This window comes from Tenrec ecaudatus, chromosome 2, assembly GCF_050624435.1.
Source record: "Tenrec ecaudatus isolate mTenEca1 chromosome 2, mTenEca1.hap1, whole genome shotgun sequence".
NCBI classification, from domain to species: domain Eukaryota; kingdom Metazoa; phylum Chordata; class Mammalia; order Afrosoricida; family Tenrecidae; genus Tenrec; species Tenrec ecaudatus.
In genome coordinates, this window is record NC_134531.1 from 106,946,612 (window position 1) to 106,954,940 (window position 8,329).

The 8,329-nt window shown below is 36.2% G+C and overlaps 1 pseudogene; it reads left to right on the top strand.

Annotated features, from left to right (window-relative positions):
- The first annotated feature begins 7,806 nt into the window (after positions 1–7,806).
- LOC142442169 (small nucleolar RNA SNORA44) lies at positions 7,807–7,926 on the top strand (annotated as a pseudogene).
- Positions 7,927–8,329: the final 403 nt, after the last annotated feature.

Sequence of the window (8,329 nt, forward strand, 5' to 3'; positions counted from 1 at the left end):
TGGGTAGAATAGAGCTGGCCTTATGGGCTTTGGTGATTCTCTCTTTAAGGGAGTAGAGACCCTTTTCTTTATTCCTATGACCTGCTGGTCCTTGAAGTAAGCAGCCCACTGTGCCCTGATGGCTCCTAGAAATTAGTGAGAACAGGTCTGTAGCTGGCAGAAATTATGGGAATGTAATTATTATTTAGACCATCAGAACCACGGCAAGACACCCAAACATTTTGCTCCATTTCTTTGCCTACGGCTTTAGGACAATCTACAGGGCTGCCCTTCAGCTTCAGGGGAAATAGTGTACTATACAGAATAAGAGTACTTGTGATTCGTGAACATTATCAGAAAAAGCAACCCATTTCTAGGTACAACACCTACGAAGCTAAGAACAAAACAGAAAAGCCACAAGTGTGCTCCAGGTTCTCTAAAGGAGCAAAACTAGTGAGGTTTCTTCTGACTCACATGGTTACAAAGGAGGAAAAACCCCAAATCAGCATGTCAGCCAGGTATCGCTCATAGGAGGCATAAGCTAACAAATTCCCACAAATGCAAGTTAGACCAGAGGCTTCCGGCTCATTTCCCAAGGACTGGAGGTCAGAGGATGACAGGTGAGATGCAGAATCAAAAAGGTCAAGTTTTAGTAGCATATTCATGTCACACCCTCAAGGAAACTCCATTTCAATTGATTGCCTTCTCATATGAGATCACAGAATGGGTATTTCGCCTGTCAAACCACTGAGAATCATGGCCTAGGCCAGTTGACAAATAACATTAACCATCACAAGTATTTACTCAAAGGACATGGACTGATACTGGAGCCAGTTTGTTACCACTATCTACTATTTTAGCATCTGAGACCCCAGCATTCTCTTCAAAGAGCTTACAAAGGAGGGTCATTTTTTAAATTCACATGGGTATAATTGACTCTGTTTATGCATGCTAAATAAAACTTTACAGGAAAAATGTGGCTACACAATGCTTAATAATAAAGCAACAAGCTACTAAACCAGCATGGAATGTGAGCTATGTCTTATCTGCTCTGCTTAGGGTTATGTATTTATTCCTTGCATGAAATAGACCTGGTAAAATGCCAACAGGAGCACTGAACTTACTTAATAAGTGCATGTAATCAAGCTATTAAAAATAAAGAAATTTCAAATATTTTAAAGTTTTCCACAGTTCTGGTTTTATTATTTAAACGATATTTCACCATAAAAATGTTTGGAAAGAAGAATCTTTTGTAATAGGTCAAATTTCAGCAGAAACTAATTCCAAATTTTCATCCACTTAATATCAATTGATCCTTAGAATATAAATTGGTCTGCACTTTACCTCACCCAGAAATAAACTTCCTATTTTTTTTATTTTAGCAGTCCAAATTTAAATTTCATTCATTTTCACTGAAATGCCTTAGGATTTCAAAGCATTTCTAATATATTCCTTTGTATTTCTAATAACTTTGCTAATAATCAAGACTCCAAGGGCAATGGGCATGTTTCCCTGCCCTTGCTGGGGATATGAGGCGGATCAAAAGAGCGTTTTAATAGATTATTAAACTCTTGCTCTTGGTAAGCTTTCTCCAAAACATGACCAGGAAAAAAGCTCAGAAAACAGAAAACAAAAGCAACATTTTTTCTATTTCAACCCACAGTTATATATTATGAACTTTATTTAACTGAATTTCCTAACAGTTTCATAGAAGGTCAAAAACTAACGATCTAAATAAATACACCTGTCCCTGTCCAATAGATCCAGACTCACGTGGACCCTGTAAGACACGTCACGTCACCCTTACAACTGCCATGAGTGATTTCTAAGGCTACAAACCTTTGCATTCACAGACTGCCACACTCTGGCCATCCCTCAGCCTCTCTGGCCAGTGGACTTTCTCCCGGCTGACCTACGGTGAGCAGCAGAAGACTTAATCATGAGCCGCCAAGGTTCCTTCACAGAAGTGCCTTGTCTACATGACTTAGTTTTTATGCTGCGGAATCGCAATAGAACATTGAGAGCTTCTTTCAGGGTTGCTCAGCCATCTCCCTCTTCTTGAATTTTTATTTCCAATATATATTTTATATGCCAAAAGTCATAGGTAAAAACCAAGAATCATATGCACCACATGGAAAAACACAAGCATCATATATAGCCTCCAATCATATCCATAACTTGCTCAAACTATGTGCATTTTGTGTCTCGCAAATCCAGAGAGAAAAACTCATATGCCTTAATCAGTTTTTCTTTTCATGGGGTTGAGATCTCCTTTTTAAATTAGCATAACGAACAAACAATTTCTTTCATCTCTTCCTTGTCTTCTGGAAGAGTTCATTAAACTGATTGCACTTATCTTTTTGTAAAACTCCTTTCATAAGGCCACATTCCTGTTTTATTTTCATTAAACCTAGCACGTAAAGGTGGTGGAAACACTTAAACTATTTCCAATTTTTGTACTTTTCAATCTAAACCCTTTGGTGAGCTAAAATAATTTTCCTTCCAAAGCAATAGAATGAATCTAGATAAAAACCTCTGTGGAATAAAACGTTGTTTTGTAAATCATCTGAGTCTTTCTGATTCTGTCTAGCAGTTAAAATGCTTCCTTTCGAGGTAAATTGAATGGAATAAATTGCTGTGTAACATTTCCTAAAATTAAACCTTGTTTTGTTGTTATCCTCACTAATTACAGGTTAATTAAAGTTTTTCACCCTGTGCTTTATTAATGTTCCTTGAAAAACTCTTGATTTTACTGCCTATATGGAATACTTATGAGACCTAATCAATGTGCATTTGGATAGATTATGTCTTATATTGCATAATGTAGTCATAGGATTCCAGGCCTTTGGTGCTGACCTCACTATTCACTGATATTTCTTATTTAAGAAAGGCCTGAAAACTATCCTTGTAACAATTTGTATTTCAACTTTAATTAGACTAAATTGCATTTCCAACTACTCTGGTAGTGCGGTCTAATTTGAGCTTTTAATTTGATCTAATACACAAAACTATTGTAGCAATATAATTATCATAATGTACTGACTCCTTCCTTTCTCTTCTAGCAAGAGGGAAAGATTAATAATTAACCAAATATCCATAATTTAAAATATCAGAATTTTAAGAAGTTCTAATTATTCAAAATTTTATCCTCTATAAGATCTTCATTATTAATATGTGGTACTATATGATGCTTATTGACATAAAAGTTTATCAACTAAGGAGAAGCTTTGGGAAATTTTTTAATGTTGACATAAATTTGTTTTTCCTAGTGTAAGAGCTAATTCATTCTTACATTTTTATTCATAATGTTTCAAATATGTTTTCAAGATTCTAGCGACTTTTCTGAATCCATTGTAAGATTAGAAATAGATTTTTATCTGTTTGGTAACATACATATTATTTTTGAGGCCTTCAAAATCACATTATTCCTAACTGTAGAAATTCAGCTTATGCACACAATTCAATTTTTTAAAAGCCCCTTAGGTTTCGATCATGATGTTTAATGACGTAGAGAATTTCAAGGTATAAAAGCACAATTCCTAGTTTCAAGGAGTTTATAATCTAGGAAATAATTAGAAGTAACATCTCACTCTAAAGGTAGCAAGAATTAGTAACCGCTAGACATTGTTACTTTAATTAGTAACAGCTAGACATTGTTACTTTAAGCTACTATAAAATAATATGTTAGCATGATCATTTATTTGTGCCATGGCCCATATTTAGAAAGTAATTTGGAAAAGGGCATTCACTGAGTTACAGATGGATGATATAGGTTTACAAATTTTTTTTTTGCTTTAAGATAAAGATTAAGGGAATTTCTATTTGAGTTGGTGACATTTTGATCTACCTTGATTCATCAAGCTATGTAACACCCCCTACAATATTTTAGGTACATCTTCTGCAAAAGACCACTACAGAGTGCTGAAAACCAGGGATGTTACTTTGAGGAATAGGTTGGGCCTGACCCTACCCATGCTATTTTAATCACCTCACATGCATGTGAATGTTAGCCTTGAAGAAGGAAGACAGAAGAGGAATTGATGCAGTGAAGTGTGGTGCTGGAGAAGAGTATTGAAAGTGCTCTGGACTGTGAAAAGGGCCAACTTGTAGTAAACTGAGGGGCTGGTTCAGAATATAATGCAGCTGATCCTCTGTGCTCGTAATTAAGGGTCTGTAAAGCCAACTTGAGTGGGAGGAGACCCTCGTAGTATCACATAAATACATCTTAACACACATTCTTATGACTGAGCACAGTCCCTCCAGTAACCCTCCATAAAGGAACTGTCATAAAGGAGCTACTATAAAAGACGAATCATGCCTGTCTCTTGTTGTTCACTGTGGCTGGAGGTTAGCTGTAGATGAAAGCAAGCAGGTTCTATAGCAAACTCTTTTCTGATGCCTCTTGCTGAAACACAGGTTGCTCCCATGGGGAGGGCTCAAGGGAGTTTGTAGTCAACTAGCACTAGACAAAGACACCGAGTCATTTCCATTGCGTGTATATTATGATACCCTTATGCTATTACCCATTGCCCATTGATTATGCTGTGTGTTCACTGTATGATGTATACACATTTCGAGAGACCTTTAAGCCCCATGATATATACTCTTTGGAAAATACATTCACTCTCTGGGTCCTGACACAGGGACAAGGAGCCGCTTCAACTGTCGGGGACCTGTACCCCCACACAAACAGATCTGTCTTGGAGGAAGTAAGGCCAGAGTGATCTGTAGCGTCAATGTTGGCAAGACTTTGTCTTTCATACTTTGTACATGTTGTCTGGAGAGACCAGTCCCTGGAGAAGAACACGCATTCGATAAAGCAGAGGGGCGGTGTAAAAGAGGAAGGCCCTCAATGAGATGGATTGACACGGTGACACTTTCAACAATGGACTCAGACACAGGAACAGTTGCAAAGGTGGAGCAGGACAGGGCAGTGTGTCGTTTTGTTAGAATAGTCACTGTGGGTTGGAGCAGACTTGATGGCATCTAACCACAAGAATACCGGCAATTCTTTTTAAAGTGTGTCTTTTTAGTGTCTGATATAACTCCTCATATGAAGTCACTATTTTTTTAAAAAGAATACACAATTTTGAATGAAAACATGCTTTATATTTTGGGAAAGGAGGTTTGAATTGTGAGAAGTAATGTTGTTTATAAGTAGCTGTTAAAACATTTTATCTTGTAGCCTCAGTTGTTAAAATGTGATTCACAGAGAGTGACTTCCAGGAGCTCCACAAAGTTATAACTGCTTTTATAATACTACTAAAATTATATTTGTCCTTTTTTATTGTGTAGGCATTTATAATGGTTTTATAAAAGCACTGAGGGCTAAAGAGGGCTGGTGGCATAATAGGGAGGGGGTTAGGATGAGGCCAGTGAAAACTCACCCGGGGTGCAAAACTTAAAGGGAGCTCGAAGGAGCTCAGTCATCAAGAAAAGATAACTTCAGCTAGTTTTTAAATCAAAATGAATATACATTTCCATGATGAAAACATATCAATAAATATTCTTGACATGGTGATCAGCTAGGTCAGTTTGAATCCATTAGCCATTCTGTGGGAGAAAGAGGCTTTCTGCTCCCATATAAATCTACAAACTCAGAAAGCCATAGGCACTATGCTATCTAATAATGGTCATTATGCATCAGGATCCAGGCAATGGCAGTGAATTTGTTTTTGAGTGACTATATATTCATTTATATGTATAAATATTTAACTTAATTTAGCTATCATAAATATAATTTTAAAAGTATATGGGGGCATAGTTTCTAATAAGGCTTAGCAAGACAAATCGTGCTAGTCACTATTGTTAATGTTATCGATCATTTTGGATCAGGAAATCACAAAGTCTACTATGCCAGGAAACACAAATTGAATAGGAATAACACTACATTCATCCTCAATATAACAGTTCAAAATTATAAGTAGTGGAAATATACGCACACACACATACACACACAAAAATGATAATTCATGCTATTACTATCCAAATTTACTCACCAACCACTAATGCCCCAAATGAAAATATTGCTTATTTTCAATATCTTCAAAACTATGAAATTGATCAAACATGCAATCAAGATTCAGTAGTATTTATTGGTGATTGAATTGTGAAATTTTTAAACAAAAACATATTAGTAATTTGCCTTCCTGAAAGATAAAATACCATATATTACAAAATAGAATTTTGTAAGACCTGTGGTGTATTTATTGAAAATGCCTTTTTCATAAATCATTTTGCTGGGGGCTCTTACAACTCTTGTAACAATCTACATATAAGTTGTATGAATGACATTTCTACATATATTGCCATCATCATGTTTTTAATACTTTTACTGGGCTTTTACATTTCTTATCACAATCCATACATTCATCCATCATGTGAAGCATATTTGTACATATGCCATTATAATTTTCAAAGCATTTTCTTTCTACTTGAGCCCTTGATGTCAGCAAATGCCTGTCTCTACAACATAAATGGTGCCTATGCAGTGAGTCTTGCCAAATGGATTTTACAGAAATAAAAATTGAATACACCTTTGGAAAAAGACAGTGGAAAAGTTCAATAACATCATTCTGAACCAAACTAGGGCCAATTGCAGAGCAAACCCTCCATTGCTCACATACAATTGGAGCTGAAGTTATTTAAAGGAGGCCCTGGGCCATAGCAAATGTATAACCTTGAGTACAACCTACCTCAATTTAGTGACAGTTTCATGAAGCTACTTCACTCACTAAGTGTTAATGGCTAAGGGTTCTTCAGCTCTGAAGATGTAGGGTCATCCTACATGATGAAAGCACAGGCCATTAAAACTACAAGAAACAAAAAAAAATTAATTTAGAAACAAACTCTGAATTTTATTCTTGAAGGTAAAGTAGCTAAAGTCAATGGAAGAAATGATAAAATGCGGTAAACAAAAGGTTTCAAAAGAAAACTCCGTAGAACATATCTCCTTTAGGTGTTAAAAAGCAAAGCTATCACTTTGAGGGTTTAGGAGTGATTGACCCAAATCAGTATAATTTTATTTGTCCCATATGAATGTGAGATCTGGTGAGTAAGTAAGATCTTAAAAGAACTGATACATTTGAATTTTATAGTCAGAAGAACAAAGAATTCTGTCTTCAATGCTCCTGGGAAATTACAACACCCTACTTTAGTGATTACCTGATGAAGGTAAATTTTGAGCAGCTCTGCTTGGCAAAATTAGAAGTTCTTAAGTAGGGCTAGACCTTCAGGTTCAAGTCCAAAGATCTTTCATATAATTCCTCTAGCTTACATATTTATGGTTCACTCTATAGGCACTATATTAGCTTCCTGAAAATTACATTATATGTTAAATCCATTGTGTCCCTGGTCATCGTGGGTTAATCATTGGGCTGTCAACTCTAAGGTCAGGAGTTGGAAACTACTAGCTGCTCCTGGCATAAAGCTGAGATTTTCTTGTCCTACAAGGGCTTACAATCTCGGAAAGCCACAAGAGTACTTTTATTCTGAGGTTATGAATCAGAATTGACTCAATGATGGTGAGTTTGGTTTGGTTTGGTAAACTCCAGACATTTGATAATTCTAAAATAGCATCACTAATCTAGTCAACAGGACAGATTTAAAATACTAATGAGAAAAACATATAAAGAAAAACATATTAGCTAAAACACGTGGGAAGTTTCACTTATAGAAAGTAATACAATGTAAGTGATAGAACAAAATGACTACAACACAATGAGAGTTAGGCACAAAGCAGTATTCTTAAAAAATCAGTCATTTATTCAGAACTATATGTCTTTAGAACTTAGGCATGCAATAACAATATGTAAATGCTGGTAATAAGAACATAGATATTGGGCTAGTGTGGCCTGATCTCCAACTGCCCACAAGACCAACTTGGAGGGACGTTGACAGCTCAGGTCAGCAAAGTATCTGCATCTGCCACTTGCCATTCAGATACAATTCTCCAGGATCTGGTCAAGGAAGTCCAGTTTTCTATCAGCTTCCATGTAGATCTGGGTTGTAACACAGCCTTGACATGAGATGAAGCACAAAGATCTGGGGTGTTGAGCATTAAAGCACTATGAGAAGGCATTTCAAGCAAGCCATTTTATATGCAGAGAAAATTCAAATGTACCTGGCTTGATAAATAAAAAGACTTGTGGGAGTGGAAAAAAAAGAAAAAAGATAGCAAGTGTATAATAAACCCAATTTGTCAATGTTAGGCAAAAGTAATAGAGAATGGAACACATCCCGAAGACCTCAAAGTCCTTGGGGTAGCTCACCTTTGCTTCCTTCACCTGTAACAATTGTGTTTCAATATGAAAACTTGGGGTTATTCTTATAGGGTTTCAATCACATTATT